The sequence below is a fragment of the Arachis ipaensis genome, chromosome B5 (assembly GCF_059453495.1).
Source record: "Arachis ipaensis isolate K30076 ecotype BB chromosome B5, ASM5945349v1, whole genome shotgun sequence".
Taxonomy (NCBI): domain Eukaryota; kingdom Viridiplantae; phylum Streptophyta; class Magnoliopsida; order Fabales; family Fabaceae; genus Arachis; species Arachis ipaensis.
Genome location: NC_142440.1, coordinates 85,220,911 through 85,228,066, shown reverse-complemented (window position 1 = coordinate 85,228,066; position 7,156 = coordinate 85,220,911).

The window sequence follows — 7,156 nt, the reverse complement described above, 5'->3', positions numbered from 1 at the left end:
AGAGGCTGAAAAAGGACTGCAGATGCTGTTGGATTGTGACCTCCCTGCACTCAAAGTGGATTTTTTGGAGCTACAGAAGCCCAATTGGCGCGCTCTCAATTGCGTTGGAAAGTAGACATCCTGGGCTTTCCAGCAATATATAATAGTCTATACTTTGTCCGAGATTTGATGGCCCAAACAGGCGTTCCAAGTCAGCTCAAGAATTCTGGCGTTTAACTCCAGAACTAGCACAAAAGCTGGAGTTAAACGCCCAAACTGGCATAAAAGCTGGCGTTTAACTCCAGGAAATGTCTCTACACATGAAAGCTTCAATGCTCAGCCCAAGCACACACCAAGTGGTCCCCGGAAGTGGATTTTTATAATAAACACCCTAGCTTACTCATTTTCTGTAACCCTAGGTCACTAGTTTACTATAAATACTACTTTCAGTGATTCATCTTGTACCTCATGACACTTTACATGTTTCTTGTTGTGTTCTCTATGGCATGAGTCTCTAAACCCCATTGTTGGGTGTGAGGAGCTCTGCTGTTCTTCATGAATTAATGCAATTACTACTGTTTTCCATTCTATTACGCTTGCTTCCATTCTAAGATATTCATTCGCACTTCAACTTGATGAATGTGATGATCTGTGACACTCATCATCATTCTCACCTATGAACGCGTGCCTGACAACCACCTCCGTTCTACCTTAGATTGAATGCATATCTCTTAGCCTCATGATTCAAATCAGAGTCTTCGTGGTATAAGCTAGAATCATTGGCGGTCATTCCTGAGATCCGGAACGTCTAAACCTTGTCTGTGGTATTCTGAGTAGGATCTAGGAAGGGATGACAGTGACGAGCTTCAAACTCGTTAGTGTTGGGCGTAGTGATAGACGCAAAAGGATCAATGGATCCTATTCCGACATGATCGAGAACCGACAGATGATTAGCCGTGCGATGACAGCGCATTTGGAACATTTTCACTGAGAGGACGGGATGTAGCCATTGACAATGGTGATGCCCAACATAAAGCTTGCCATGGAAGGAGTCTTGTGTGCATGAAGAAGAAGACAGTAGGAAAGCAGAGGTTCCGAAGACAAAGCATCTCCAAAGCCTCAACCTGTTCTTTATTATTGCATAACAAGTATTTATTTCATGTTCTTTTACTTTTTACAATTAAATCTGAGAATTACTGATATCCTGAATAAGAGTTACAAGATAACCATAGCTTGCTTCAAGCCGACAATCTCCGTGGGATCGACCCTTACTCACGTAAGGTATTACTTGGACGACCCAGTGCACTTGCTGGTTAGTTGTGCGGAGTTACAAAAGTGTGGTTGTAATTTCGTGCACCAAGTTTTTGGCGCCGTTGCCAGGGATTGTTCGAGTTTGGACAACTGACGGTTTATCTTGTTGCTTAGATTAGGAATATTTTATTTTTGTTGGTTTAGAGTCTTTTATTTGAGTTTAGTTTCATATTTTAAGTTTGGTGTCAATTGCATGCTTGTATTTTCTTTTAATTTATCGAAATTGCATGTCTTTAGTTCTTTCTTGATTTTTAAAATTTCTAAGTTTGGTGTCTTCTTTGTGTTTTCTTTTATTTTTTTGAAAATTTGTGCTTTATTTTCTAAAAATTTTAAGTTTGGTGTTTTTGTGCTTTTATTTACTTAAAAATTTTTCAAAAATTTGTTCTTCGTGTTTGGTGCACGAAATTGTGATCATCAATGGCGCCATCAACATGGTACGCTCAATTGTAATCACAACTTTTTATCACAACTTCGCACAACTAACCAGCAAGTGCACTGGGTCGTCCAAGTAATAAACCTTACGCGAGTAAGGGTCGATCCCACGGAGATTGTTGGTATGAAGCAAGCTATGGTCACCTTGTAAATCTCAATCAGGCGGATATCAAAAGGTTATGGAGTTTTCGAAATTAAATAAGAAGTAAACATAAAATAAGGATAGAAATACTTATGCAATTCATTGGTTAGAATTTCAGATAAGCGTATAGAGATGCATTCGTTCCTCTGAACCTCTGCTTTCCTGCTGTCTTCATCCAATCAATCTTACTCCTTTCCATGGATGGCTTTATGTAAGGACATCACCATTGTCAATGGCTACTTTTGATCCTCTCTGGAAAATGGTCCGATGCGCTGTCACTGCATGGCTAATCGTCTGGAGGCATCACCCTTGCCAATGGCTACATCCAATCCTCTTGTGAAAATGGTCCAAATGCTCTGTCACAGCACGGCTAATCATCTGAGGTTCTCGATCATGCTGGAATATGATTCACCCTCCTTTTGCGTCTGTCACTACGCCCAGCACTCGCGAGTTTGAAGTTCGTCACAGTCATTCAATCCCAGAGTCCTACTCAGAATACCACAGACAAGGTTTAGACTTTCCGGACTCTCGTGAATGCCGCCATCAATCTAGCTTATACCACGAAGATTCTGATTAAGAGATCCAAGAGATACTCATTCAATCTAAGGTAGAACGGAAGTGGTTGTCAGGCACGCGTTCATAGAAGTGCGAATGATGATGATTGTCACGTTCATCACATTTAGGTTGAAGTGCGAATGAATATCTTAGAAGCGGAATAAGTTGAATTGAATAGAAAAATAGTAGTACTTTGCATTAATTCTTGAGGAACAGCAGAGCTCCACACCTTAATCTATAGAGTGCAAAAACTCTACCATTGAAAATACATAAGTGAAAGGTCCAGGCATGGCCGAATGGCCAGCCCCTCTGATCTCAGAACCAGGCGTCCAAAGATCAAAAGATGTTCCAAAGATGTCTAATACAATAGTAAAAAGTCCTATTTATAATAAACTAGCTACTAGGGTTTACAGAAGTAAGTAATTGATGCATAAATCCACTTCCGGGGCCCACTTGGTGTGTGCTTTGGCTGAGCTTGAATGTTACACGTGCAGAGGCTCTTTCTGGAGTTGAACGCCAGGTTGTAACGTATTTCTGGCGTTCAACTCTGGTTTGTGACATGTTTCTGGCGTTCAACTCCAGACAGCAGCGTAGAACTGGTGTTCAACGCCCTTTTACATCATCTAAACTCGGCCAAAGTATGGACTATCATACATTTCCGGAAAGCTCTGGATGTCTATTTTCGAACGCAATTGGAAGCGCGCCATTTTGAGTTCTGTAGCTCCAGAAAATCCACTTTGAGTGCAGGGAGGTCAGAATCCAACAGCATCAGCAGTCCTTCTTCAACCTCTGAATCTGATTTTTTCTCAAGTCCCTCAATTTCAGCCAGAAAATACCTGAAATCACAGAAAAACACACAAACTCATAGTAAAGTCCAGAAATATGAATTTAACATAAAAAATAATAAAAACATTCCTAAAAGTAACTAGATTCTACTAAAAACATACTAAAAATAGTGCCAAAAAGCGTATAAATTATCCGCTCATCACAACACCAAACTTAAATTGTTGCTTGTCCCCAAGCAACTGAAAATCAAATAGGATAAAAAGAAGAGAATATACTATAAATTCCAAACTATCAATGAAACAAAGCTCCAATCAAATGAGCGGGACTTGTAGCTTTTTGCCTCTTGAATAGTTTTGGCATCTCGCTTTATTCATTGAAGTTCAGAATGATTGGCATCTATAGGAACTCAGAGTTCAGATAGTGTTATTGATTCTCCTAGTTCAGTATGATGATTCTTGAACACAGCTATTTTATGAGTCTTGGCCGTGGCTCTAAGCACTTTGTTTTCCAGTATTACCACCGGATACATAAATGCCACAGACACATAATTGGGTGAACCTTTTCAGAATGTGACTTAGCTTTGCTAAAGTCCCCAATTAGAGGTGTCCAGGGTTCTTAAGCACACTCTTTTTTTTGCTTTGGACCTTGACTTTAACCGCTCAGTCTCTAGTTTTCACTTGACACCTTCACGCCACAAGCACATGGTTAGGGACAGCTTGGTTTAGCCGCTTAGACCAGGATTTTATTCCTTTAGGCCCTCCTATCCACTGATGCTCAAAGCCTTGGGATCCTTTTTATTTGCCCTTGCCTTTTGGTTTTAAGGGTTACTGGCTTTTTGCTCTTGCCTCTTGGTTTTAAGAGCTTTTGGCTTTTTCTGCTTGCTTTTTCTTTTTCTTTCTAATTTTTTTTTCGCTACTTCTTTTTTTTTTCTCTTTTTTTTTTCTGCAAGCTTTGTGCTTTGCTGCTTTTTCTTGCTTCAAGAATCATTTTTATGATATTTCAGATTATCAAATAACATGTCTCCTTGTCATCATTCTTTCAAGAGCCAACATATTTAACATTCTTAAACAACAACTTGAAAAGACATATGCCCTGTTCAAGCATTCATTCAGAAAACAAGAAGCATTGTCACCACATCAATATAATTAAACTAAGTTCAAGGATAAATTCGAAACTCATGTACTTCTTGTTCTTTTGAATTAAAACAGTTTTCATTTAAGAGAGGTGATGAATTCATATTCACTACTTTAAGGCATAGTTACTAAATACTAATGATCATGTAATAAGACACAAACTTAGATAAGCACTTATCATAGAAAACGAAAAACAGAGAATATAAGAACAAGGAATGAGTCCACCTTAGTGATGGTGGCGTTTCCTTCTTGAGGAACCAATGATGTCCTTGAGCTCTTCTATGTCTCTTCCTTGTCTTTGTTGCTCCTCCCTCATTGCTTTTTGATCTTCTCTAATTTCATGAAGGATGATGGGGTGCTCTTGATGTTCCACCCTTAGTTGTCCCATGTTGGAACTTAATTCTCCTAGGGAGGTGTTGATTTGCTCCCAATAGTTTTGTGGTGGAAAATGCATTTGAGGCATCTCCGGGATCTCATGGTGATGAGCTTCCTGCGCCTCTTGAGCTCCATGAATGGGCTCTCTTGCTTGCTCCATCCTTTTCTTAGTGATGGGCTTCTCTTCCTCAATGGGAATGTCTCCTTCTATGAAAGCTCCAGCTGAGTAACATAGATGGCAAATAAGATGAGGAAAAGCTAGCCTTGCCATGGGGGAGGACTTTTCGGCCATTTTGTAGAGTTCAAGAGAGATGACTTCATGAACTTCTACTTCCTCTCCAATCATGATGCTATGAATCATGATGGCCCGATCCACAGTAACTTCAGATCGATTGTTAGTGGGGATAATGGAGCGTTGGATGAACTCCAACCATCCTCTAGCCACAGGCTTGAGGTCCAGTCTTCTTAGTTGAACCGGCTTGCCTTTGGAGTCAATCTTCCATTGAGCTCCTTCCACACATATGTCCATGAGGACTTGGTCCAACCTTTGATTAAAGTTGACCCTTCTAGTGTAGGGACGTGCATCTCCTTGCATCATAGGCAAGTTAAACGCCAACCTTACATTTTCCGGACTAAAATCTAATTATTTCCCCCGAACCATGGTGAGATACTTCTTTGGGTCCGGGTTCTTACTTTGATCATGGTTCCTAGTGATCCATGCATTGGCATAGAACTCTTGAACCATTAGGATGCCAACTTGTTGGATGGGTTTTGTTAGAACTTCCCAACCTCTTCTTTGGATTTCATGTCGGATCTCCGGATACTCATTCTTCTTGAGCTTGAAAGGGACCTCAGGGATCACCTTCTTCTTGGCCACAATATCATAGAAGTGGTCTTGATGAGCTTTGGAGATGAATCTTTCCATCTCCCATGACTCGGAGGTGGAAGCTTTTGTCTTCCCTTTCCCTTTTCTAGAGGATTCTTCGGTCTTAGGTGCCATCATTGGTAATGGAAAAACAAAAAGCTTATGCTTTTACCACACCAAACTTAGAATTTTGCTCGCCCCCGAGCAAGAAAAGAAAGAATAGATGAAGAAGAAGAAGAAATGGAGGAGAGGGAGAGGGAGATGTGTTTCGGTCAAGAAGAGGAAGATAGGGTTTTGTTGTGTGAATTTGAAGAAGAATGGAGGGCTATATATAGGGAAGGGAGGGGGGCAAGGTTTCGGCCATATAGGGTGGGTTTAGGTGGGAAATTGATTTTGAATTTTGAAGGTAGGTGGTGTTTATGAGGTAGGTTTATGGGGAAGAGTGGGTGGATGTGAGTGGTGAAGTGGTGATAGGGAAGAGAGATTGAGGTGATTGGTGAAGAGTTTTGGGAAAGAGTGTTTATGGGATTGTGTGAAAGAGGGGTGAGAAGAAGTGAGTGGAGGTAAGTGGGGATCCTGTGGGGTCCACAGATCCTGAGGTGATCATGTGGGGTTCACAGATCCTGAGGTGTTCAAGGATTTACAACCTTGCACCAAATTAGGCATGCAAAATGCCCTTGCACACAACTCTGGGCGTTCAGCGCCAGATTGGTGCTTGTTCTGGGCGTTGAACACCCATTTGTTGCCCATTTCTGGCGTTGAACGCTAGAACCATGCTTGTTCTGGGCGTTCAGCGCCAGCTCTTCTCCAGGGTGCAATTCTGGCATTCAAACGCCCAGATGCTGCCTATTTTGGGCGTTCAGCGCCAGAACCATGCTCTGTTCTGGCGTTGAACGCCAGCCAGATGCATCTTACTGGCGTTTAAATGCCAGTAAGGTCTTCCTCCAGGGTGTGATTTTTCTTCTGCTATTTTTGATTCCGTTTTCAATTTTTATATTTATTTTGTGACTCCACATGATCATGAACCTAATAAAACATGAAAGAACAAGAAAAATAGAATTAGATAAATAAAAATTGGGTTACCTCCCAACAAGCGCTTCCTTAATGTCAATAGCTTGACAGTGGGCTCTCATGGAGCCTCATAGATGTTCAGAGCATTATTGAGACTCTCCAACACCAAACTTAGAGTTTGGATATGGGAGTTCAACACCAAACTTAGAGTTTGGTTGTGGCCTCCAAACATCAAACTTAAAGTTTGACTGTGGGGGTTCTGGTTGACTCTGCAGTGAGAGAAGCTTTTTATGCTTCCTCTCTATGTTTACAGAAGGATGACCTCGAGTTGTAAACACAAGGGAGTCCCCATTCAATTGAAGGACTAATTCACCTCTGTCAACATCAATCACAGCTCTTGCTGTGGCTAGAAAGGGTCTTCCAAGTATGATGAATTCATCCTCATCCTTCCCAGTATCTAGGACTATGAAATCAGCAGGAATGTAAAGGCCTTCAACCTATACTAACACGTCCTCTACTTGTCCATAAGCCTGTTTTCTTGAATTGTCTGCCATCTCTAATGAGATT